This window comes from Vidua macroura, chromosome 30 (assembly GCF_024509145.1).
Source record: "Vidua macroura isolate BioBank_ID:100142 chromosome 30, ASM2450914v1, whole genome shotgun sequence".
In the NCBI taxonomy this organism is placed as follows: Eukaryota; Metazoa; Chordata; class Aves; order Passeriformes; family Viduidae; genus Vidua; species Vidua macroura.
Window position 1 is genome coordinate 1,818,478 of NC_071600.1, and position 27,200 is coordinate 1,845,677.

Below are 27,200 nucleotides of genomic sequence, written 5' to 3' on the forward strand. Positions count from 1 at the left end.
TGAGGTAGTGTGTTTTCCACCAGGAGAGGAGATCACCGTCTCTGTCATTTGTAACCACCCGCCATTTACTTTAAGGAAAGGAGATCCTTTTGCTTTGCTTTACGTACTGGACACCCACGATGACCCGGACACAGAGAGACATGTTTTCTTCACCCAAAATGTATGTAAAGAAAGACCATTAATTGATGCCAAACTTTCTTTCCAGGGAAAGTCGGTGCAGATGCGGCTCATGGCAGACACAGGAGCTGACGTGACCATCATCCCCCAGGCGAGGTGGCCCAGCGACTGGGAGCTTGTGCCCCCTTGCGGCAGGATCTCCGGTGTGGGCGGAGCGGTCCACTCTCTGAGGAGTAGGCATCTTGTGTGCATGGAAGGTCCGGAAGGACAATTGGCAACGGTGAGACCTTTTGTTGTCTCTTCAAACATACTATTATTAGGAAGGGATGTTTTATCCCAATGGGGAGCCCGCCTCGACATCCCTAGCCCTTCGTGGGATTTTTAGTGTGGGCCACTGCAGAGCGCACTTCCCCACCCCTGACCTGGAAAACCAACACACCGGTCTGGGTGGATCAGTGGCCCCTTCCATCAGAAAAATTGAGTGCGCTTCATAAATTAGTAGACGAGCAAGTGAAACTTGGGCATTTAACACCTTCTACCAGCCCTTGGAATACCCCTGTCTTTGTAATTAGAAAACCTGGCACAGACAGGTGGCGCCTGCTCCAAGACCTGCGAAGGGTTAATGATGTGATAGAAGATATGGGTCCCATTCAACCAGGCCTTCCATCACCTTCTATGCTCCCCAGAGACTGGCAGCTAGCAGTGATAGACATCAAAGACTGCTTTTTTAACATTCCGCTCTACCCCGGGGATGCTCCCAGGTTCGCCTTTTCTGTACCATCATTGAATAGGGCTGAACCTTTTAAAAGATATCATTGGACATCCCTGCCTCAGGGGATGAAAAATTCCCCTGTGCTCTGTCAGACTTTTGTAGCGCAGATTTTATCACCTGTGCGTCGGCTTTTCCCTGAGGCCATCATCCTGCATTACATGGATGATGTGCTAGTTTGTGCTTCCGACTCGACATACCTAAAGGCTACACTGGACAAGACTATTAAGGCTATCAAAGCTGCAGGGCTCCAGATAGCGGAAGAGAAGATCCAATTCTCAGCACCATGGAGGTACCTGGGATTCCTCATCACAGGAAGGACAGTGACGCCACAGACACTGACCATCAACGAGGATCCGAAGACTCTGCGAGACCTTCAGCAGCTGTGCGGAACGATCACCTGGATCCGCCCCCTCCTGGGACTGACGACTGAGGAGCTGTCACCTCTCTTCTGTCTGCTTCGAGGCGACGGAGACCTCGCCTCACCGCGCGAGCTGACACCTGCCGCGCGGGAAGCCCTGCAACGGGTTGCTGTTGCTCTGAAGTCTCGCCAGGCACACCGTGTGGTCCGGACCCTTCCCGTGAACTTCGCGGTGTTGGGTAAGTGCCCCCACCTCCATGGACTTCTCTTCCAGTGGGAAAACAGAGCATCTGATCCCCTGGTCATCTTGAGTGGCTCTTCCTACCACACCAGCCCTCTAGGACGATCACGACCCCTGCAGAATTGCTAGCCACATTAATAATGAAGGCACGACACCGCCTCCGAACCCTCGCAGGGTGTGATCCTGCGTGCATTTACTTACCTGTTACATTAGATCAATTGGACTCGTTGTTGCAAACTAATGAAACTTTGCTCATTGCTTTGGACAGCTTCCCCGGACAAATTTCGGTTCACTATCCTAAGCATAAATTGTTTAAGGATACATTGCATTTGGCCCCAAGAATGTTTAGAAGTAAAACACCAATTCCAGGTGCTCTCACGGTGTTCACCGATGGGTCGGGCAGATCCCACAAATCGGTGATCACTTGGAAGGACCCGGACAGTCAGAAGTGGGAGTCTGACGTCCAACTGGTTGAGGGTTCCCCCCAGATCGCTGAACTTGCCGCAGTCGTGAGAGCATTCAAAAAATTTCAACAGCCTCTGAATGTGGTCACTGATTCGGCCTATGTCGCTGGGGTAGCAGAAAGGGCCGAAGGTGCCCTCCTCAAAGAAGTTTCAAACAAAAATTTATACAGTTTACTCTCTGATCTCATTTGGCTACTTTCCCATAGAGAGCAACCTTATCATATCATGCACGTAAGGGCACACACCGATTTACCCGGAGAGATCACTGAGGGTAATCGGAAAGCAGACCTCCTAGCCATGTCAACACAAATATCCGCAACCACTTCAACCACCTTACCAGACATACTCCGGCAAGCACGGCTCAGCCATGCATTTTACCATCAGAATGCCCCGGCTCTTGTGCGACAATTTAAGATCTCGATAGCACAGGCAAGAGCCATTGTTTCTACCTGCCCGAGCTGCCAATCTTTTGCTCTCCCTTCCCTCATTACGGGGACAAATCCCCGAGGGTTGGGAGCGCTACAGATATGGCAGACAGATGTAACACACTTCGAGCCATTTGGTCGGATGAAATACATACATGTCTCTATTGACACGTTTTCCGGCGCAGTGTTTGCCTCCGTCCATGCAGGTGAAAAAACCAGGGATGCCATTAAACATCTTTTCATGGCATTCTCTACGTTGGGAGTCCCATCTCACATAAAGACTGATAACAGCCCATGCTATGCGTCAAAGCGCTTCGGTGAGTTTGCGCAACAGTGGGGAATTTCCCATACCACCGGAATTCCCACAATCCTACAGGACAGGCAATAATAGAGAGGGCCCATAGAAATCTAAAAAGGCTCCTTGAACAACAACATAACCCGGACATTACAGTGAGCCCAGCCGAAAGGTTATGTAAGGCCCTGTATGTCCTGAATTTTTTAAACTGCTCAGAAAGGGAGCCTGACCCTCCTATTATCCGCCATTTTCACAATAACACCAGAGCGCAACTCGCCGAGAGGCCACCAGTCTTGATAAAGGACCCAGAATCCAAAGCTATCCAGGGCCCTTTCCCTCTAATAACCTGGGGGAGAGGGTATGCCTGTGTTTCTACAGATAAAGGACCAATATGGATTCCGGGGAAATATGTCAAGCCCTTTGTAGAGGTGCCAGCTCAGCAAGACAATGTGTCCTTGGTGCAAACCACCGAGAACACCTCATCGCTGGACGGAGTTTCCACTGCCTGGAAGAGGAGGAGAAGAAAGACCGTTCCTCCCAATATCGTCACACGTGTCATGATTACCCGAAGATATTTTCCCCCGCTGAACTCTACTTACCCAATTACCCCATCGCCCCCTGTGCCCTTTCCTTTCCCCTAACCTCCCCTTTCCCTCAATCCTTATCCCTTTTCTCTAATTTTATTTAGTGCTTATTTAATAAATAAAAACGGGGGAGGTTGGGGAGGGACCACTGAGGAAAATTTATCATTCAAGTTATGCTTTCTTTTATCACAAGACGCTGAGGATGACTGCCGCCTTGAGGACACCTCTGAAACATCTGATGCTCCTGATCGTCATCATCTGGCTGTCACCGGTCAGGAGCTGGATAGTCCCACAGCTGAGAGAAAACATATGGGTCACGCTGGCAAAGTCCTTGAAGCAGGACAACTTCTGCATGGCCATGGGAAGTGTGGACAATCCGTTATCCACGTGCCTGGTAGGAGTCCCCCTGTCGCCAAACGACTATCCATATGCAGGAAAAAAACCTAATCCTGTGGACACCTGGGATGAGTGGACGAGGATTCTGCCACATGCACCACAGGAGCCCCAAGAATTGGACCTATTGGGCTCCTCTCAGGCAACATATTGTGTCAGGTTTAGGTACCAGCCCTCCCAGAAAGACTGGGATCAAATGGCTAAACTCCACCCCGCTGGTGCCCAAGAAGTAAAAAGACACGATGTATCTCCCCACGATCGGAGATACCATGCAGCAAATTGGTGCAATTACACCTCGACCATGGTATCTAGGTCCTCCTCAGTTCCCAGGGTGCTCCGCAGGGGGGTTTTTCTCATCTGCGGCGACAGGGTGTGGGCAGGGATTTCCTCCCAAATCCAGGGAGGCCCCTGCAGCCTTGGGCAGCTTACCACACTGACACCGAACAAAACCCAAATTTTAAATTGGAAAAATGAAAAGAAATTGGCTCGCAAAAAGAGATCCTATAACCAATTCGACGAAAATTGTGATTCAAAAATTTACAATTGGGGAAAGACGAAGAGAGTCACAGTATCCATATTTTTACCGTGGTATGCTGCAGCAAAGGCCCTCGGTGAGCTTTCTCACCTCGAGTGTTGGCTCAGTAAGCAGGCCAACGCCACATCCGCTGCCCTTTCCAACCTGCTAGCGGACGAAGAAGTCACCAGGCACGCCACACTGCAAAATAGGGCTGCTATTGACTTCTTACTGCTCGCCCATGGCCACGGCTGTGAGGACTTTGAAGGAATGTGCTGCTTCAATCTGGCATCAAAGAGCACATCCATCCAAGCTAATATCCAGCGGATCCAAGAGCAAGTTGACGACCTCAAGACTGAGACCTCGACTGTAGATCCTGTGAATAAACTACTATCTCAATGGGGTGTCCCAGGGTGGGTTGCTATCATCCTCAAGGGACTCTTTTGGATCTTTCTGATAATGTTCATTATCTCGGTTGCTTTATTTTTGTTTAGACGTATGTTGCTTAAAACGTTGGGAAGTGCTTATTTAATAAGTAAAAACGGGGGAGATGTAGGAGGAGGGGTTGGGGAAGTCAGTCTAGGGTTGCCATGGGAAACAGCAGTTTTATGAGTTCTCCACCCCCTTTTGTAAGAGAATTGTACCCTCCCCCTGTCCTGTCAGTTATTGTTCAAGTCTGCCCCTTAGCCTAGAATCTTCTCTGTTCCACGTTTTCCCTTTGGTTCTTCCACCAAGAACACTCCTTTCCCTTTTCCCCACTGGTTAATGTTATATTTCCCCTCCCTTTAGCCTTCTCCCGATTGTACCCTCGAATGCTAAACCCTCCTACCCCTACGCAGTAAAAGAATCCTCACCCCGCCCTTCGGGGCTCTCGGAATCTGCCTCCCTTCTGCTTTGTTGTCTCCCTGTTTGCCCCTTCTGCGACCCTTCAATCAACGAGCAGGATTTCAGCAGCCCGAGTGTCCCTCCCATTCTTCTGGTGGACCCTCAGATGTACCAGCTATCCGAGCTTCGTGCCGAGTGGCTAAAAGCCCCCACGGCTCGGCATGTACTGACACTCAGTGGGGCTCATTAATACTTTGAGTTACTCAACTTCTTTCAGGTACTTCGGATTTTCCTTTCCACACTGAGAGGTTTTTGTGCCATTTTGAATCTCTGAGAGGTTTTTGTGCCATCCTGGCCTCCAATTCTCTCCTCCAAGGAGTCCATGAGGAGCCTGTGTTGGGGATGGACCTCAGTGGCACCCAATAATTCTTTGAGACACTTTGGGTTTTTCTTCTGCCTTTGACTCCTGGAAAGGTTTTTGCAGTCTCCTCTCCTGAGTCCTGAGGTTCCAGGGCTCAGCTCCAAATGCACCACGGGGCTCATTAGGATCAAGCAAGTCCTGACAAGCCATGGCTCTGCCTTGATTTCCCTCTGGTCTGGGACAGTTCATCAGGAAGTTTCTGTAGTGATTTTGTTTCAACAATTTGAGATTTCTCGGCCAATGCATCAATTAGTGTGGTGGGTTCAGTGCTGGCTAATTACCAGTGCACTCACTAGAATATACTTACACATTTCCTGCTCTGAGATAGGATTAGGAGAAAAGCAAAGTAGGCTCAAAACTTTCAAAAGGTTTATTAATAGTAACTAAAAGAAAGAGTAATAAGAGTAATAAGAATCCTCTCTCCATACAACCTGACAATGTAAAGAGACAAAGCCTAAAATTTTCAGTCAGTTTACCACCTCTAGAATAGTCTTTCTTCTGTTCACTTAGGGAGAGAAGTTCCTCTTGTTCATGTTATGGAGACTTCTCCACAAGAAAACAGTTATCTCATGGTTTTCATTTCCACGAATAGCAGCTGCCTGGAAAAATCTGCAATCGTGAAGTCCCTCCCATTTTTCACAGCTTTCCCCAGAGCTCTGTTTATGGGCCATGTCAGCTTATGGGGTATTGGTTTCAAGATGAGATGTTTAAGAGTAAAGGTTCTCTTCATCTATTTCTGAAATCATCTTCATCTCTGGGAACAGAGGTCTTCTTCTTCTCTCCCTGAGAGCACAGGTTCTCATCACTCTTCTCTCTATCTCTGTTCAAACTTCTCATGGGATCACAGCTACTGCAACATTTGCTTACTTTAGCATGGAAGCCTTTGCTGAACAAGTCATCTCCCCATTCTTTTCAATGCATTATAGGGAAAAAGAGAGTCTGATATATCAATTCCATCCTTCTCCATAGCTTTCCCAGAGGATTTCAGCCCCAAGATCAAGGCATCTCCTCATCCCTCCCATCTGGGACTCAACTTCCTCTTCACTGACCTGGGTGTCTTCACGTTGCTCCTCTGTGTGCCTGCACTTTGTCCTTTTCTCTCCCTGGAGGGAGGATGGAAGCACGGGAAGAGTCAATATCTCAGGCAGGGCCTGCAGGTGGTTGCGTGAGCCTGGCCGGGCTGGGTCCTTGCGGCCGGAGCTGTTTTGCCATGGAGGTTTGTGCAGCGGCTGCGCTGGGGCTGTGTCAGGCTGGGCGGCGCTGGGGGCAGGGCCAGGATCTCAGCAGCCAGGCCAGAGCAGAGCAGCAGCACGGCCGGGGCCGATGGCTTCTCCTGGCCCTGCCCGCTGGTTGCGGGCCAAGCCCAAGGGCGGCAGAAGCTTGGCCGAGCCGGCCCGGCCCGGGGCTGCTCCTGGGGCCCGGCGGATCCTGGCTGGGCCCGGGCTGGCGGCGGGGCAGGGCTCGGCAGCGGCCAGATGTCAGCAAGCGCAGCCACGGCCCGGCCCGGCCTCGGCCCCGCGGCCTCCCCTCCCCTGCCCGACAGCCGATGGGGCCTGGCGGGCTCCCTGGGAAGGGGCCCGGCCCCACGGCAGGAGCCGCCCGGCCCGCCCCGGCCCAGACGGGGGCTGGCCCGGCCTTGGCACCTCTGTGCTGGCCAGAAGGGAAAGAGACCCAGCCAGGCTTCTTCCTCTTTAACTTGTGTCTTCACAGAGGTGTCTGCAGTTTCCTTAGTGGTTTAACAGATTGTCAATTCCCACAGCTAATTACTGATTGGTTTTTTTGTCAGACACGGAGGAAACTGCTAGCAGCTTCTCTCAGGACATCACTTGTGTGATGCAAAACCACCACAACAGCACAGAGCACAGAGCTGCTTTGTCCATATCTAGTGGCCATGTGCCCAAGGCCCCAAAACCCCACCTTGGGAGATCTCTGGGCCCTTTCCAAGGTGTTTTCAAATAAAAACTTTCAGCTCATAGTCTAAGAAAATCACCAGAGGACAGGGCCAGCCTGACCTGTCTGTCCTGGCTACTTTTGTCTGGGAGCAAGTCATGGATATATGGAATTTAGGCGGCCAAATTCTAATTTTGGCCATGGTCCCTTGGCAAGAAGGCTGGTTTTTTTTCCATAGCAAGGAAGGAAGGAACAGATCCTAAGTGTTTCAGGGGCAGATGAGAGGTGACCACCAGAAGGCAAGGCCAGCCAGAGCTGGCTGGTTTTTTTTCTGAGAGATACTCTTAGAAATAGGAAAATTTGTTGGGAGGGTACCAGTTTTGGCAATGGGCATCTGGAAAGATGGACAGTTCTTTTCCATAGCATGGAAAGCATGGAGCCTCAGTGCTCCCGGGGCTAATGAGAGGCAGCCCTTGGCATTCCTAGATCAGCCAGACCTGTCAGGTGGCCCCTGGGAGGCCAAGCCAGCCAGACCTGTTCCATGTTCCCTCGGTTCCATGGGGCCCCACAGTGTCCCAATGGTCCCTTGCTGCCAGGAGGCCCTGAGGTGTCACAATGCCCCCTTGGTGACACGAGGCCCTGAAGGGTCCTCATGGCCTCCATGGTTCCATCAGGCCCCACAGCGTCATGATGGTCTCTGGGTCCATGAAGCCCCGCTGTGTCACCATGGCCCCTTGGTTCCATGGGCTCCAGTGGTGCCACAATGATCCCCTTGGTTCCATGAGGTGCCCACAGTGTCACAGGGATCTCCATGGGAAGGAAAGAACCGAGCCCCAGTGTGGCAGGGGCAGCCACCAGAGGCCAAGGCCAGCCAGACTTGACGGTACTGGCAGATTTTGGCTGGGAACAGCCCTCGGATATAGGGAATTTTGGAGGTGGAATCCCAGTTTCAGACATGGACACCTGGAGGGGAAACACAATTCTTTTCCATGCAAAGAAAGGCACGGAACACCACTGCTTGAGGGGCAGATGAAAGGCGGCCATCAGAGGCCTAAGGCAGCAAGACGTCTCTGTCCTGATAGCTTTTGTCTGAAAGCAACCCTTGGATATAGGGAATCTGGGAGGTGGGACCCCAATTTTGGCCATTTCTGCATAGATAAGAAGGACGGTTCTATTCCATAGGAAGGAAAACACTGAGCCCAAGTGTTTCAAAGACAGAACACGAGAGAGATGGGGCTCCTGGGAAGCCAAGCCAGCCAGACCTGTTTGTCCTGGCAGCTTTTGTCGTGGAGGGATCTTTGGATATATGGAATTTGGGAGAAGGAATCTCAATTTTGGCCACGGACACCTTGAGAAGAAGGACGGTTCTTTTCCATAGGAAGGAAAGCACCAAGCCCCGGTGTTTGGAAAGCAGGTGAGAGGCAGCCCCCAAGAGGCCAAGGGCAGCCAGACCTGTCTGTCCTGGCTGATTTCACTGGGGAGCAATCCTTGGATGTACAGACTTTTGGAGGTGGAATCCCAATTTTGGCCATGGGCACCTGGTCAGGATTGGATGATTTTTTGGTGCAGGAAAGAAAAGCATGAAGTCCAAGTGTTCTGGAAGAAGATGAGAGCTGGCCACCCTTAGGCAAAGCCAGCCAACCTGTCTCTCCTGGCATCTTTCATCTAGGGGCTATCCTTGGACACAGGGCATTTTGGAGGTGGAATCTCAATTTTGGCCGTGGGTGCCTGGACAGGAAGATGAGTTCTTTTCATTAGGAAGGAAAGCACAGAGCCCCAGTGTCTCAGAGTCACATGAGTGCCAGCCCTCAGGAAGCCAAGGCCAGCCAGACTTCTCAGTCCTGGCAGCTTCTGTCTGGGAGCTATCCTTGGATATAGGGAATTCTGGAGGCAGATGCCCAATTTTGGCCATGGGTGCCTGGTGGAGATGGATGTTTTTTCCCATAAGAAAGAAAAGCACATGGTCCCAGTATCTCAAAGGGCAGATGAGAGGTGGCCACCAGGTGGCCCAGCCAGCCAGACCTGTTCCATGTTCCCTTGGTTTCGTGGGACCCCACAATGTCACAATGTCTCCTTGGTTCCATGAGGCCCTGGAGTGTCACAATGTCCCCCTTGCTTCTGCAGTGTCACAATGGCCCCGTGCTTCCATGAGGCCTTGCAATGTCACAATGGCTTTGTGGTTCCACAGAGCCCTGATGTGTCACAATGGCCCCTCGGCTCCGTGCGCCCTCGCTGTGTCACAACGGCTCCTCTGTGACACTGCGGGCTCCACAAGGTCACCACGGACCCTTGGTTCCTTGGGGCCCCCGAGTTCCACAATGGTCTCCTTGATTCCATGAGGCCCCACAGTGTCACAATGGCCCCTTGGTTCCATGGGCCCAACAGTGCCACAGTGATCCCTTGGTTCCACAACTTCCCATATTGTCACACCGGCCCCTTGGTTCCATGAGGATCTGCAGTGTCACACAGGTTTGTGACATTTGTCCTTGCTGCCCCTCACATCCCACTGCCCCACAAACAGCCCCGAGCCACCTGTGAGGGACAGGCCCTGCTGTGCCAGGCTGGGCTCAGGGCTTGGCCTTTCTGCTTCCCCCAGCCAGCCCAGGCCTTGCTCAGCATTGCAGTTCCCTGCTCTGAGCCTTTGGCTCCCTGCAGTCCTGGCCTCAAGGATCTGCTCTCACCAGTCCCTGGGGAGCCTTTGGCAGTGCCTGCCCTCAGTGGGGTCCAGTGATGCGCCAAGGGACGTGGAGTTTTGCTTCTGACTCCTTGAGCAGCTTCTTCAACCTTCTCTCTGTGCCTGAGGGTCCTGAACTCAGCCTCAAATCCGCCGTGAGGATAATCAAAATACAGAAAGCCTTTGGAGGATCTTCTTCTTCCTTAAATTGACTTCAGGTCTCCAGGGCTTGTGCAGCTGGTTGGAGTCAGTTTGGAGTTCTGTTAAGGAGGAAGATTTCAAAGTGCACCTCATGACTTCTTTTCTTTAATCAAGTGGGTATTTTTTATTTTCCAGTTCAGAGAAGAGCTAATAGAAGCATTCCCCAGGTGATCTTGATGCTGAATGTCTCCTTAGAAGGTTTGGGCATGTGGAAGAATGAGCCCCTTGAGGGCTGACTCTGTTTGGACAAGCTGCTCCTCAGCCCCAGCCTCACCACGTCTGACATGGCCCACCTGGCACTGACATCCCTGTGCCCTGCAGCAGAACCTTGTCCCTGAGCTCTGCAGCTCCATGTCCCAGCCCACTGCACCGTGTCCCACCTGCTCTCCTCAGGGCTCTGCCTGCACACAGGCCCAGGAGAAGTTTTCCTCTTGGGAAGGAAAGAATGGAAAAGCCTGAGCAGGTTTCCTGAACAACAAACCCCACTCAGGAAGCACCTGCTCAGTACAGGCTGCCTGGAATGGTGTCACCTTTCTACAAGGGACAGTGTGGCCAGAAATGATCTCTGGAAGCAGAATTCTCTGAGTCTCCCAGCTGAATTCTCTGTCCCTGTCCTTTCCCTGGGTCTCTGTTGCAGATGGAAGCTGCTGGTGCCATCCTCACCTTTAAGCTCTCTTTTGAATGCAAACAGATGTTCCCAGCTGTGTTAAGCAGGACTTGCTCAATGTTTCTATAAATCTTTTGTGTTCCCCATGGAACGAAGGGGCCATTTTGGCACTGGGGGGGTGACGTGGAAGCAAGGAGTCAATTGTGATCCTGGGGTCCCATGGAAGCAAGGGGCCATGGTGACACAGCAGGGTCACATGGATCCAGTGGTCCATTGTGACACTGTGGATCCAAGGAGACCATGGAGACACCCCCAGAACCTCATGGAACCAGGGAGCCCACGGTGACCCAGCGGGGCTGCATGGAGCCAGTGGCCCATGGTGACACTGCCCATCCAAGGAGGCCATTTGGACACTGCGGGAGCTCATGGAGCCAGGTAGGCCATTGTGACACTGAGGAAATTCATGCCACCAAATATCCATGGTGACACAGCAGGGCACCACGGGAACCCAGGAAAAGCTGTTGGCAGTGCGGAAACTCATGGAACCAGGGGCCCTTGTGGCACTGCAGAACCAACACAGCTGCTGCACCTTGTCCCCTGGCCCTGCACAGCTCCTTGGGAGGCACGGCAGGAGCAGCACCCTGGGAGCCTCGGGAATGCCCCTCTGGGATCCATGGCACACGCTCCCAGGGGCTGGAATTCCATTTCCCAGCCAGGAAAAGATCTTCCTGCCCTTGAAGGCAAAGTTCTTAACAAGGAGCCAGGAGCCAAGCGGAGCAAGATCCTACAGTGACATTTCACTGCCAGCCTTCATAACTTCACCCATGGTGGTTGTAGCTCCTGGATTGGGGAATGAAATCTGGGAAGGGTCTTTGGTGGGAGCTGCCCTGGGTCAAGGGAGACAATGAGAAAGAAACAGAGCAGGCAGAGAAAGGCAGGAGAGAAAGGAGGACACAAACACAATCAGCTGAGAAGGTGGCACTCTGAAAAACATACCAGAACTGACTGAAAATGAATGGGACAGGAATCAAGAATTCTGAAAGTTTTATTTACTATCAAAATATATCCCACACACACAGTCCCACACAAACCTGATCCCACACCCTCAAATTTGGATCCCATTTCTCCCCATCTCCTTCCAAGCCCATCTCACCCTGGAGGCTGTGCAATCGAGTAATTTCAGTATGGGACTGAGTTTTTCTGAGGTGAAAACAAGCCAATTTGATGTGGACTTGTGCCTTTTTGGGGTAAGATTGAGCAGTTTTCAGTGGGACTGAGTGCTTTTGAGTCGACAGACCGATCCCTCTTGACTTTTGGAATGCAAAGAGATGGAGAACACTATCTGAAATCCCCAAAGTACCTACAAATCTTCCAGAATATGTCCCCAAACCATAAATTCCCCCTGAAATACCTGTGAAATGGTGGGACTTGAGACATTAGTGATAAATTTCTTTCTTTGTAGTCCTATTTCATGTAGTTTTAAGGGACGAAGATAAATCACAAAAAAATTAGGGCCAAACCAAAAGGATAGCCAGACAGGTGTCTTCCCAACATGGATCACATGGAATGTGGGTCACCAGGGCTCTGCCAACGTGAGTCCTCCAATGGGGGATGGAGTAGGGGCAGTGCATGAAGCTCTTCCTGCAGTTGGGGCACTTGCAGGGCTTCCCTTAGCGGTGGGTCCGTTGGTGTTTGGTCAAGTTAGAGCTCTGGGTGAAGCTCTTCCCACACTGGGGACACTCGTAGGGCCTCTCCCCGGTGTGGATGCGCTGGTGGGTGACGAGGTGGAAGTTGTGCTTGAAGCCCTTCCTGCAGTCAGGGCAGAGGAAGGGCCTCTCCTCGATGTGAATCCGCTGGTGCTGGAGGAGATCTGAGGTGGTCCGAAACCTCTTCTGACACTCGGGACACTCGTAGGGCCTCTCACCGGTGTGGATCATTTGGTGGATGATCAGTTTGGACCTCTGGCTGAAGCTCTTCCCACATTCCCCACATTTGTATGGCCTTTCCCCAGAGTGGATGTTCTGGTGGCGGATCAAGTAGGACTTCTGGCGGAAGCTCTTTCCACATTCCCCACACTGGTAGGGCCGTTCCCTGGTGTGGATCCTCTGGTGCTGGATCAGGCTGGAGCTTCGGCTGAAGCTCATCCCACATTCCCCACACTCGTAGGGCCTCTACCCGGTGTGGATGCGCCGGGTGCTTGACGAGGGTGGAGTTGTGCTTGAAGCCCACCCCGCAGTCAGGGCAGCGGAAGGGCCTCTCCTCTGTGTGAATCCGCTGGTGCAGGAGGAGAGTGGAGCTGGTGTGAAACCTCTTCAGACACTGGGGACACTCGTAGGGCCTCTCCCCAGTGTGGATGCGATGGTGGGTGATGAGGGCAGAGCTGCAGCTGAAGCCTTTCCCACACTCCCCACACTCATAGGGCCATTCCCTGGTGTGGATCATCTGGTGGCAGATCAGGTTGTTGCTCCGCTTGAAGCTCTTCCCACACTCCAAGCACTTGTAGGGCCTCTCCCTGTCATAAAGCTGCACATGGACCACCAGCTCCGGGCTCTGGCTGCAGCTCTGTCCACCTTCCTGGCACAGGGTGGGTCTTTCCTCCTCAGAGCACCCTGGGCTGGGTTTGCAGCCCTTCCTCCTGTGAGATATCTTCGGATTTTCCTCCCTATTGGATTCCTGCGCTGTGGAGATGCTCAAAACAGCATCTTCCACGAGGTTCTGCCGTGGGGATTTGTCCTCTCTGGTCTCCATCTTCAGCTCCTCCCCTGGGGCAGGAAGGACAAGGAGAGGATGGGATTTGCCTCCATGCCAGAGGGAAGGGGAAGGAGATCCCCCCAGTGCGTCCCCGGCAGGACGGTGTCGGCAGCGGGGTTGTCCTGCCGCCAGGGGCCAGGCTGGGCTGGGAGATGGAGCAGGAGAGAGGGGGAAAGGGGCACTGACTTCCTCCTCACGTGCCAGGGTGTCCCAGGGCTCCTTCCTCTTCCTCCCAGCCTCCTCCTCCATGTGGCGAAGGTTTGGGGATGGGAAATTCTGTTCTGGGAGGAAAACAAACGGTGCGCACATTGAGTTTTGTACTGGTTTGGAGCAAAGCAGGGTGAGAATTTATGCCGGAATTACAATGTAATGAGAAAATTATGATCAAGGCAATGATCCAGAAACACTCGCTTAATCTGACAGAGTCAGGATATAACCTGACACCCCGTTGGGCAGGGAGGTGGTAGCAGTCCGATGAAATGGTGGCTGCAGTCCTGTTGGAGTGATGAACGTGATTCTGTCAAAGCGGGGATCCTGCAGAAGGGTCTGGTCTTCCTCTGCAGGTCCATTGGTGCTCATGGAGCTCTTGTCCTCTGGGAATCCAGTAGGCAAGGTGCTCCTGGTGTTGCAAGGGTGAGATTATATGCAGGCAGGAATGATTGGTTCCTCCCCCTGGGCGGAGCATCCCACAATGGGATGATGTAATTTTATCAGTCCTGCAGTGACACTCAATGGCCCATGAACAGAAGATGGCCCCTGGAGGGCGTTATCAGGGCTGAGTCATGGCAGAGATAAAGAACACTGCCCCACCTGTTTATAACAGTCCATGAAGATGGTGACTGAAAACACACTTTTGGTTACATCTTACATTGTCACCTGAAGCAGGGAGGCAATCCCTGCTCGGGGTGGGGGGTGAACACCACCCCCCTTACCCAAACTGGCTAAGGTGTAAAACCCCCACCCTGGGAAGGCCTCGCACACAGGGGACAATGTCACACTTGCCCCGCCCCGGGGGAGGTCTCTGTCCCTGTCACTCCCTTGCTCTCCCCCCTTTGCTCTTTCAATCTCTCTCTCTACCTCACATTTACTGTTCAATAAAATCCACTTGGGATTTGGTCTCGTTAACACGTTAATTGGAGCAGAGGCATCTCTCTAACAATTTTATTAACCAGATGGTGACATTATTTTGGCTCAATGAGTTCAGGGCACTGTTGTCTGACCCCAAGTGCCTTTGACAACCGCATGGTTCCCTCCTCTGAGCAGATTGTGGCTCCTTCTAGAGGAACTCTTGGAAACTTGGATGCAGCTTCCTCTGAGGGACTTGTGGGAGAACTTACGAGGAAAATGGCTGTTGTGGGTTGCCAGTGTAAAGAAAATATTTTGTTGTCCTTCCTTGAAAAGTTTGTTAAAATCACTGGAGGAAAGGGACCAAATGACACACGCAAGACTGAAAAGGATCATTCGCCACAAGGTGAGGAACACAAGGCTGCTAAAAGTCCTACAAGATGCCCAGCTCAAGTAACTAAATTCCCAAAAACTCCCGAATTCATAGGTTTGAGGGCTTTGCCAAATGTGAAAATCATTATTTTCTTCGTCCCTGTCACCTCTGTGACAGATACACAGAGCTTTCCATTTTTTTACATAATCTGTATTGGGCCAAATTTCTACTTTTGTGTTATCGGAACCTGCCCGCAGCTGAGCTGGAGCTGTGCAGGAACTGATGAATTTTGGAATTGCCACAGAATTGCTTCTATTGTCAGTTTATTAATGTTTGGGATTTGTGTTTCCATCACAGGTGACTTGTGGGAAGAGCAAATATTCCTCAAGTCATTTTATGGAGGGTTAAGTGTGATTTCTGCCGAGTTTATTTTGTCTGGTGCCCAGGGAATGCTCGAGGGGTCTCGGTGCCTCTTGCCCTGGGGGATGCTTGGGAGGGGCTTGGATGGGTTGTCCCTGTCCCTGTCACCCCAGGCCATTCCCCAGGGTGTCTCCATCATTCACACCCCAGGGAATGCCTGGGGGGTCTCACTCCCTCTCACCCTGTGCCAGGGGGTGCTTGGGGCAGTCTCTGTCCCTCTCAGCCCAGGGGATGCTCTGTCTCCTTGCCCTGGGGGATGCTTGGGGGGTCTCCATCCCTCTGGCCTCAGGGAATGCTTGTGCAGGGCTGGGGACCAGGGGCTCTGTGTCCCTCTCACGCTGAGGGTGCTCGGGGCTGGGGGGGCTCTCCGACCTTCTCATCCCTGGAGAGGCCGGGGGGGGTCTCTGTCCCTCTCAGCCCTGGTGTGACCCCACCCAAACATCATCGGGGTCAGAGGGACAGAGACACCCCCAAACCCTCAGAAAGGCTGAACTTGGGATTTGGTTTGGACTGAGGATTTAGGAAGGGGCTGGAATTGGGGCTGGGGTTGGAGCTGGGACTGAGATTTGGATTAGAGCTTGGCTTGGGGTTAAGGCTAGACATGGGATTGGGTTTAGGGCTGGGGCTGAAATTGGGTCTGGGGCTAGATGAGTCTGGCACTGGGATGAGATTAAATACAGAACTGTGAGTGTGTCTAAACGTGGAGTGAGATTGAGACCAGGATCAGGGTCAGGTTTGGGACTGAGAACACGCAGAGCAGGACAGGGGGGATGTCACTGCAGGATGTCCCTGGCATGGTCACAGCCCTCCTCAGGCACCTCCAAACATGGGGGCAGCTGGGTGCTCTGAGATCCAGGTGCTCCCACGCTGCCCTCAATAACAGGTGAGCATTCCCCGAGGGCAGCCCTGAATGTGACCCTTGGGGCTCTGGGATCAGCCTTCACATCCCTGTGGGAGCAGCTGCAGACATGGTGAGCGATTTCCCCCCCACCTCTTTCCTGAGGAAGGGTAAAGCCCAGCTGTCCTTTCCTTCTGGTGCCTCCTCCTCTCCTCAGCTGAGCATGTCAAACTCCCCCGGAGCAGGAAAGTCCCCATTCCCTGTTTCCTTGTGGCTGCAGCCTGGAACATCGACTCAGAAGGAAGAACTTTCTGACAGCCCTGCTGAATGACACCTGAAGGAGGTTTGTGAGAAAGGGAGGAAATTGTATTTTGATAGGAAATAAAGCTACAATATTATTTCTTTCCATCGCATTCCTTTTCAGTCAGTTGCAGTTCTGTTTTCAGAGTGCCACCTTCTCAGCTGATTGCGTTTGTGTCCTCCTTTCTCTCCTGCCTTTCTTTGCCTGCTCTGTTTCTCTCTCAGTGTCTCCCTTGACCCAGGGCAGCTCCCACCAAAGGCCCTGCCCTGATTTCATTCCCAATCCAGGAGCTACAACCACCATGGGTGAAGTTTTGAAGGCTGGCAGTGAAATGTCACTGTAGGATCTTGCTCCACTTGGCGTCTTGCTCCTTGTTAAGAGCTTTGCCTTCAAGGGCAGGAAGATCTTTTCCTGGCTGGGAACTGGAATTCCAGCCCCTGGGAGCGTGTGCCATGGATCCCAGAGGGGCATTCCTGAGGCAAGGTGCAGCAGCTGTGTGAGCTCCCAAAGCACGCACCAAAGATGGATTTGCCAGGCATTTCCCAGCACATTTCCAGCTGGAAGCAGAGGGAGGAAGGAAAGGGAAGCGAGTCCCTGACAGAATCCCGCAAGTATTGGGGTAGGAAGGGACCCTGCCCGCGAAGGGAATGTCACAATCCGCTTGGAGGAGCGGGGTGTTGTGATGGCTTGTTTACCAATCCTAGGAGGGCAAAAAGGCGAACAGACGGGGATCATGAGTTTCATCACAGCAAATGCACCTTTATTATATAGTGCCAACAGCAAAGCAATGGAGGGGACAGAAAGGAAATAAAGGATAGAAAGAAAAAGACAGGAAAAGGGATTATAGCTGCCAAAGCAGACGAAATCCTCACTGGTCTGAACAATGGAGATCCATTTTGTCACATCGGGGAGAATCTCAAAATCTTGGTTATCTCAGGGGTCTTTTATAGTCCTCTGTGGAAGGGGGGAACAATGAATGTCCATTGAAGGCACCGAGAAGGAACAGGTCATGTTATCAGCCGTGAGCGAGAGCCATTGTCTTCTTGGTCCATCGCCCACACCTGGGCAAACATCTCGCATTGATCAGGCCAGCCCTCCTCCCTGTGGTAAGGGTCTCAGTCTCAGTCCTTGGGAGGGGCTTCAATCTCCATCCGTCACAGTGGTCATGAGGCAGATGAGGGGTCTTCTGTGGGAGATCACCAGAGTTACCCCAGAAAGTTCATTTGGCCAAGAGGTGGGAAAATTCGTGGGTTGAGCAGGTATCCTGAAACAGGTGTAAGCACTTAGAACAAGCCGCTCCTTGCCAGATCCTTGTCAGGCCCTGCTCGAAGCAGTGGTCTGAGGTGGTACAGCAAATACACCTGCAAAACTAATCATCCACCTCTCCAAGCCGGAACTCCAGTCGGGGTCTCCAGGATCTCAGTCTCTCCCACTGCAGCAAACATCTGGCAAAAATGAGGGGAACTTGGGACCGTCTCTTACACAGGGGCGTGCATGTCCTTTGAAGGGGAACAATCCCCACATGTGCCCAGCGCTGTAATAAACATACAGTCTCTACAACTCCTTGCAGGATTTGAGGGGATAAATTTTTCATCTGCATTTCAGCAGCAGAACTAGCAGACTAAACAGCGTATTTTACCTATGCTGGCCAGCTACTAATGATTCAAAGCAGAAATTTCACCTAAATACAAATGGATTTCTACCCTGTAACATTTACCCTGTAAAATACCCTGTTTCCACCGCTGAGCACCCCCTGGGCTGAGAGGGACAGAGACTCCCTGGAGCACTCCCCTGGCAGAGGGTGAGCAGTAGGGAGAACCCCCCAGGCATTCCCTGTGGTGAGAACGATGGAGACCCCCTGGGCAATGGCCTGGGGTGACAGGGAAATGGCCAGGGGTAACAGGGGAAGGGACAACCTATCCAAGCCCCTCCAAGGCATCCCCCTGGGCAAGAGGCACAGAGACCCCGTGAGCATCCCCCGGGCACTGGACAAAATAGACTCGGCAGAAATCACACTTAATCCTACAAAAAATGCCTTGAGGAATATTTGCTCTTCCCACAAGTCACTTGTGATGGAAACGCAAACAAATCCCAAACATGAATAAACTGACAATAGAAGCAATTCTGTGTCAATTCCAAAATTCATCAGTTCCTGCACAGCTCCAGCTCAGCTGCGGGCAGGTTCCGATAACACAAAAGTAGAAATTTGGCCCAATACAGATTATTAAAAGGAAGGGAAAGCTCTGTGTATCTGTCACAAAGGTGACAGGGACGAAGAAAACAATGATTCTCACATTTGGCAAAGCCCTCAAACCTATGAATTTGGGAGTTATTCGGGAATTTAGCTACTTGAGCTGGGCTTTTTGTAGGACTTTTAGCAGCCTTGTGTTCCTCAACTTGTGATGAATGATCCTTGTCAGTCTTGCTGGTATCATTTGCTCCCTTTCCTCCAATGATTTTAACAAACTTTTGAAGGAAGGACAACAAAATATGTTCTTTACACTGGCCACCCACAGCAGCCATTTTCCTCATAAGTTCTCCCACAAGTCCCTCAGCGGAAGCTGCATCCAAGTTTCCAAGAGTTCCTCCAGAAAGAGACAGAACCTCCTCAGAGGAGGGAACCATGCTGTTGTCAAAGGCACTTGGGGTCAGACAATAGCGCCTAAAATCTCTGCAAAATAATGCTGCAATCTGGTTAATAAAATTGTTAGAGGTGCCTCTGCCCCAATTAAGGTGCTAACGAGACCAAATCCCAAGTGGATTTTATTGAACAGTAAATGTGAGGTAGGGAGAGAGAGATGGAAAGAAAGAGCAAAGGGGGGAGAGCAAGGGAGTGACAGGGACAGAGACCTCCCCTGGGGCAGGGCAAGTGTGACATTGTCCCCTGTGTGCGGGGCCTTCCCAGGGTGGGGGTTTTACACCTGAGCCAGTTTGGGTAAGGGGGGTGGTGTTCACCCCCCACCCCGAGCAGGAATTGCCTCACTGTTTCAGGTGACAATGTAAGATGTAACCAAAAATGTGTTTTCAATCACCATCTTCATGAACTGTGATAAACAGGTGGGGCAGTGTTCTTTATCTCTGCCATGACTCAGCCCTGATAACGCCCTCCAGGGGCCATCTTCTGTTCATGGGCCATTGAGTGTCACTGCAGGACTGATAAAATTACATCATCCCATTGTGGGATGCTCCGCCCAGGGGGAGGAACCAAGTATTCCTGCCTGCATATAATCTCACCCTTGCAACACCAGGACCACCTTGCCTACTGGATTCCCAGAGGACAAGAGCTCCATAAGCACCACTGGACCTTCAGAGGAAGATCAGACCCTTCTACAGGATCCCCGCTTTGACAGAATCACGTTCATCACTCCAACAGGACTGCAGCCACCAATTCATCAGACTGCTACCACCTCCCGGACCAACGGGGTGTCAGGTTATATCCTGACTCGGTCAGATTAAGCGAGTGTTTCTGGATCATTGCCTTGATCCTAATTTTCTCATTAAATTGTAATTCTGGCATAAATGCTCCTCCTGCTTTGCTCCAAACCAGTACAAAACTCAATGTGCTCACCCCTTGTTTTTTTCCCAGAACAGAATTTCCCATCCCCAAATCTTTGCCAGATGGAGGAGGATGCTGGGAGGAAGAGGAAGGAGCCCTGGGACACCCAGGCAGGTGAGGAGGAAGTCAGTGCCCCTTTCCCCCTCTCTCCGGCTCCATCTCGCAGCCCCGCACAGCCCCCGGCTGCAGGACATCCCCACTGCCGACGCCGTCCTGCCGGGGACGCACTGGGGGGATCTCCTTCCCCTTCCCTCTGGCACAGAGGCAAATCCCATCTTCTCCTTGACCTTCCTGCCCCAGGCAAGGAGCTGAGGATGGAGACCAGGGAGGACAAATCCCCATGGCAGAACCTCATGGCAGAGGCCGTTTTGAGCAGCTCCATGGCACAGGAATCCAACGGGGAGGAAAATCCCCAGAGATCCCGCAGAAGGAGGGGCTCCAAGCCCAGCCCAGGGTGTTCTGAGGAGGAAAGACCCACCCTGTGCCAGAAAGGTGGACAGAGCTCCAGCCAGAGCTCAGAGCTGGTGGTCCATGAGCAGGTTCACCATGGGGAGAAGCCCTACAAGTGCTTGGAGTGTGGGAAGAGCTTCAAGAAGAGCAACAATCTGAAGCAACACCAGATGATCCACACCGGGGAATGGCCCTTCAGGTGTGGGGAGTGTGGGAAAGGCTTCAGCTGCAGCTCTGCCGTTGTCGTCCACCAACGCATCCACACTGGGGAGAGGCCCTACGAGTGTGGGGAATGTGGGAAGAGCTTCAGCCGAAGGTCCCACTTGATCCAGCACCAGAACATCCACACTGGGGAAAGGCCATACAAATGTGGGGAATGTGGGAAGGGCTTTGGCCAGAGGTCCTACCTGATCATCCACCAAATGATCCACACTGGCGAGAGGCCCTATGAGTGTCAGAAGAGCTTTCACACCAGCTCCATTCTTCTCAAGCACCAGCGGATTCACACCGGGGAGAGGCCCTTCCACTGCCTGCACTGCAGGAAGAGCTTCAAGCAAAAATCCCACCTCATCAGGCACCAGCGCATCCACACCAGGGACAGGCCCTACGACTGTCCCCAGTGTGGGAAGAGCTTCTCCAGGAGCTCTCACTTGACCCGACATGAACAGAGGCACAAGTAAGGGAAGCCCTGCAGGTGCCTCAACTGCAGGAGGAGCTTCATGAACTGTTCCAGCTCCATCCCCCATGGGAGAGCCCATGTTGGGAAGAGCTCTGGTGATCCATGTTCCCTGTGATCCATGCTGGGAAGAGATCATTCCCTTTTCCTACCCCTGCCAATGAAATGGTTTGGGATTGAAGAACATGAGGGTCTGGCCATGGTCCTGTCATTACATTCACTCCCACCTCAGGTCATTTCCAGGGGCAGGAAAGGGACTCTCTCTCTCTCTCTCTCTCTCTCTCCCTGAGGAGAAGGGTGTCTTTTCCAGGCAGGAGGAAATGCGTGGCTGGGAAGAGCCAGTCAGTGGTGATATAGTTTTCCCTGTAAATAGTTTTTCTTATCCATTCTGTTATCAGTATTGTTTCTGTTCCTGTTTGTTCCTTGTCTTGTTGCTGTTCCAAGTAAATTGTTCTTATCCCAGTCCGGGATCATTGCCTTTTGTGCTTTCCATGGGAGGCGGGAGGGCAGCGAGCGGCAGCACGATTTTAGTGGGAGCAGGAAATTGGGGAATCCCATTCCTGAATGTCATGGTTTGACACTGGCGCAATGCCAGCGCCCCCATGAAAATGCACCTTCCCTAAATAAATGCTGTGAGATGTTATCAGGAACAGAGCAGAGCAGGCCCAAGCTTAATAACAAAGGGGAAAAAAAAACTTTATTAAACTACTACTAACACAAAAAACACATAAACTAAATCCAGGATGAAGACCTTTTAAAACACCCCTCCTCCTCCCAATTTCCAAAAACACCCACCATGAAAATCACCCGGGATTCCTGATCAAATTACCACCCTTCAGAAAATCAATACTCAAACTATCAAGGGAGAGAGAAGTCTCTCTTGCACCACAGACCCCCCAGGAAACACAGTTGCCACACCCTGTGTTTCCCTGTCACACCTGGCAACCGCCCGGAAAAAATCTGCCAGTGTGACACTCTCCTTTCCATCTCACAGTGCTCTCACCACCGTGCATGGACAGACTGCTCATAGGGCTCCTTTAAGGATGCTTTGCCACGGACCCAAAGATACAACAGTTCAGCTTCTCATCTTGGGACTGCAGTCCCCCCCATTTTCCCCTGGGGCCAAGGGTCCAAGAACAGAACTCATCTTCTTTCCCGACAATTTGGTGGCCTGTACGGGGAAGGCCAGACAAAGGGGAAAAAACTTTATTCTAATAATATTTTGGCTCTAACTGTTTTGTGGGAATATTGGTATGTCTCTTTTTAAAGTTATAATGTCATTTGGAGTGAAAGCCTGCCTCTATTTCTGGTCATTAGGGTTCTTTGAAGTTTTAATAGCTTTATGGTCCCTGGAGTTATTTTCTTATCCAGAAGTAGCTCCGGTATTGTCCCTAATACGTAGCTTTTGTAGCAGAGGGGCATTAACTAGAATATTCATCGGGATGGGCTTGGCTGTGATACTTTGCAAGGGGCTTATAAAAATGTTGTTATCAGCTCCAGGAATGTATAATTCGTGGTTGTGGCTGTGTGCTAAATTTGTTATGGGGGAGGAGGTTTTTCAGCCTTTGCTTTCCTTTTCCTCCTCCGAATTGTTTACATCTCTATTAGGAAATGTCCTGTCCTCCCTGACTGCCAAGGATACCATCTTTCTGTTATTTAATTTAATAACCTTTCTCTATACTGTCTCTCTTCCACTACAAATCAAGGAGGAGCAATATTTTACAAAGCCCTCATTTCCTGGAAAGGGTTAAAAGTTCAGACTCCCTGGACGGCTGATATCTCGGTCCGGCGTTCCGTCTCCCACACTGGGCACTATCCCCCCTCCTTAGTCAACCTGGTGTCCCGCGGCTCCCCGCGGGTCACCATATTGATGGCGGCCTTAGCTTGGATGCCCGCTCGGCACAGCGCACGGCAGCCTAGAACTCCTGGGCTCAAGCGATCCGTCGGGCTCAGCCTCCCCGTTCAACTGGCCCTGGACATTGCTGAAAGAGAGAAGTGGCCAAAGCTCTACCTCTACACTGATTCATGGATGGTAGCCAATGCACTGTGGGGCTGGCTGGAGAGATGGAAAGGGGCTAACTGGCAGCGTCGAGGAAAACCAATTTGGGCTGCTGAAGAATGGAAAGACATTGCTACCTGGCTAGAGAAACTACCTATGAAGGTTCGCCATGTAGATGCCCATGTCCCCAAGAGCAGAGCTAATGAAGAGCAACAAAACAATCAGCAGGTAGATCAGGCTGCAAAGACAGAGGTGTCAAAGATAGACTTGGATTGGCATCACAAGGGGGAGTTGTTCCTAGCGCAATGGGCCCATGATGCCTCAGGCCATCAGGGCAGAGATGCCACCTATAAGTGGGCACGAGACCGAGGGGTGGATTTAACCATGGACAGCATTTCTCAGGTTATCCATGACTGTGAGACGTGTGCTGCCATCAAACAGGCCAAGCGGGTGAAGCCCCTATGGTATGGGGGACGGTGGTCCAAGTACAAGTATGGGGAGGCCTGGCAGACTGACTACATCACACTGCCCCAGACACGCCAAGGCAAGCGCTACGTGCTCACAATGGTGGAAGCTACCACAGGATGGTTGGAAACCTACCCTGTGTCTCATGCTACAGCCCGTAACACCATCCTGGGCCTTGAAAAGCAGGTCCTTTGGAGGCATGGTACCCCTGAAAGGATTGAGTCAGACAATGGGACTCATTTTAAGAACAGCCTTATCAACTCCTGGGCTAGGGAACATGGCATTGAGTGGGTGTACCATATCCCCTACCATGCACCAGCTGCAGGCAAGGTGGAGAGGTACAATGGACTGTTAAAAACCACCTTGAAAGCATTGGGTGGGGGATCTTTCAAAAACTGGGAGCAGCATTTGGCAAAGGCCACCTGGTTAGGTAACACCCGAGGTTCCACCAATCGAGCAGGTCCTGCCCAGTCTGAGTCCCTGAATATAGTAGACGGAGATAAAGTCCCAGTGGCACATATCAGAGGTTTGTTAGGGAGGATAGTGTGGATCAATTCTGCCTCGAGTACAGACAAACCCATTCGTGGGATTGTCTTTGCTCAGGGACCAGGTTGTACATGGTGGATAATGCAGAAAGATGGAAGAACACGATGTGTACCTCAGGGAGACCTGATTGTGGGGTGAGACTCATATGCAAACATCTCAATTTGCTGGATGTTACTGCCATTGTTTGTACATTAAACCACACAGACATGGGACAGAAGGAAATGTGTAAATGTCGAAAGTCAGAGCAAGTGAGAATGGAAGGGAATGTGTAAGTGTGGAAGGTTTGAGCAGGTGGGAAGGAAGTTCAGTAACATGTTCACGATATGGGATAAGGGGTGGAATGTCGTGGGGACAGGACATTTTCATGCTCATTATCCCAATCGTGGTTTCTGTTCCCTGTTCTCAGTTTGTTTTGTCTTCCTTCCCCCCCCGGCTGGCTGCTGGCTTGCTGCTTGGCTTTTGGCTTGCTGCTTTTGCTCGCTGCTGGCTGCCTGCTTTGCTGGCTCTGTTTTCCTTTCTTTTTTCTTTGCTTTTCGCTTGCTTGCTTTTCTGTGCCATTTTTTTCCTTTTTCCCTGGTTTCTGTTGTTCCCTTCCCCCCCCCCCCCCCCGAAGACATCGGACCTACTCCGGGCAGGAGCTCCCCCGGGGTCTGCGAAAGAAGCTCCGTACCCTCTGCGGCGAAGAGAGATACAGCTCAACCCCCTTGGACTGGTGAAAACATCTGTGGTCATCTCGGGCTATTTCTCTTGTGCTGGGGAGTGTTTTTTGTTGTTCCTTAATAAACAAGTTTTTTCCACTTCCCCTCTGAAGAAATTCCTCCCAAACCCAGTGGTGGGGGGAAGTTGCAGAGGGTTTGGTTTCCTATAAGGGGCTCCTTTGGAAGTATTTTCCCCTAATTTGTCCTAAACCAGGACATAATCTCACCCTGGCAACACCAGGAGCACCTTGCCTACTGGATTCCCAGAGGACAAGAGCTCCATCAGCACCACTGGACCTTCAGAGGAAGACCAGACCCTTCTACAGGATCCCCGCTTTGACAGAATCACGTTCATCACTCCAACAGGACTGCAGCCACCATTTCATCAGACTGCTACCACCACCCTGCCCAACGGGGTGTCAGGTTATATCCTGACTCGGTCAGATTAAGCCAGTGTTTCTGGATCATTGCCTTAATCTTAATTTTTTTATTAAATTGTAATTCTGGCATAGATTCTCTCCCTGGTTTGCCTTCAAACCAGTAGAAAACTCAATGTGCTCATCCCTTGTTTTCTTCCCAGAACAAAATTTCCCATCCACACACGTTTGCGAAATGGAGGAGAAGGCTGCAAGGAAGAGGAAGATGCCCTGGGACACCCAGGCAGGCAAGGAGGAAGTCCCTGCCCATTTCCCCCTCTCTCCTGCTCCATCTCCCAACCCAGCACGGCCCCCGGCTGCAGGACAACCCCGCTGCCAACGCCGTCCTGCCGGGGACGCACTGGGGGGATCTCCTTCCCCTTCCCTGTGGCACGGAGGCAAATCCCATCCTCTCCTTGTCCTTCCTCCCCCAGACAAGGAGCTGGGAATGGAGAGCAGGGAGGACAAATCCCCACAGCAGAACCTCATGGAAGAGGCCAGTTTGAGTGACTCCATGGCACAGGAATCCAATGGGGAGGAAAAGCCTCGGAGATCCCACAGGAGGAGGGGCTGCAAACCCAGCCCAGGGTGCTCTGAGGAGGAAAGACCCACCCTGGGCCAGGAAGGTGGACAGAGCTTCAGCCAGATCTCGGAGCTGGTGGTCCATGAGCAGCTCCATGATGGGGAGAATCCCCACAAGTGCTTGGAGTGTGGGAAGAGCTTCAGGCGGAGCAACACCCTGATCTGCCATCAGATGATCCACACCAGGGAATGGCCCTACAAGTGTGGGGAGTGTGGGAAGGGCTTCAGCTGCAGCTCTGCACTTGTCATCCACCAACGCATCCACACTGGGGAGAGGCCCTACGAGTGTGGGGAATGTGGGAAGAGCTTCAGCCGAAGGTCCCACTTGATCAGCCACCAGATCATCCACACTGGGGAAAGGCCATACATGTGTGAGCAGTGTGGGAAGGGCTTCAGCCAGAGGTCCAAACTGATCATCCACCAAAAGGTCCACACTGGGGAGAGGCCCTACGAGTGTCCCGAGTGTCAGAAGAGCTTTCACACCAGCTCCACTCTCCTCCTGCACCAGCGGATTCACGCAGAGGAGAGGCCCTTCCTCTGCCCTGACTGCGGGAAGGGCTTCAAGCACAACTCCACCCTCGTCAAGCACCAGCGCATCCACACCGGGGAGAGGCCCTACGAGTGTGGGGAATGTGGGATGAGCTTCAGCCAGAGCTCAAGCCTGATCTGCCACCAGAGGACCCACACTGGGGAGAGGCCCTATGAGTGTGCCCAGTGTCAGAAGAGGTTTCAGACCAGCTCCCATCTCCTCCTGCACCAGCGAATTCACACCGAGGAGAGGCCCTTCCTCTGCCCCGACTGCAGGAAGGGCTTCAAGCGCAACTCCCACCTCATCAGGCACCGGCGCGTCCACACCGGGGAGAGGCCCTACGAGTGTCCCCAGTGTGGGAAGAGCTTCTCCAGCAGCTCTAACTTGATCAAACACCAACGGACCCACCGCTAAGGGAAGCTCTGCAAGTGCCCCGACGGCAAGAAGAGCTTTGTGCACTGCTCCAACTCCATCCCCCATGGGAGGACCCACGTTGGTCAGAGCCCCAGTGACCCACATTCCCTGTGATACACAGAGGGAAGACACCTGGCTGGGTATCCTTTTGGTATGGCCCTAATATTCGTCTGATCTATCTTCATCCCTTAAAAACACCTGAAATAGGACCAAAAAGAAAGAAATTTGTCAGAGATGTCTAAAGTCTCACCATTTCACACCTATTTGAGGGGGAATTTATGGTTTGGGCACATATTATGGAAGATTTGTTGGTCCTTGGGGGATTTTGGGCATTGTTCTT

General features: G+C 52.0%; 1 long non-coding RNA gene and 2 pseudogenes across 1 annotated transcript; 1 reads left to right on the forward strand and 2 right to left on the reverse strand.

The window, feature by feature from the left end:
- Positions 1 to 27,200, reverse strand: part of LOC128820668 (uncharacterized) — a 1,438,581-nt pseudogene that overhangs the window by 1,239,547 nt on the left and 171,834 nt on the right.
- LOC128820667 (uncharacterized) overlaps positions 1 to 27,200 on the forward strand; it is a 2,212,279-nt pseudogene that overhangs the window by 700,059 nt on the left and 1,485,020 nt on the right.
- On the reverse strand, positions 3,396 to 4,436 carry LOC128820795 (uncharacterized). The gene is made up of 2 exons (XR_008440953.1): positions 4,275 to 4,436; positions 3,396 to 3,551 (listed from the first exon to the last, which is right to left on the reverse strand). It is a non-coding gene; the product is annotated as an uncharacterized LOC128820795 (long non-coding RNA).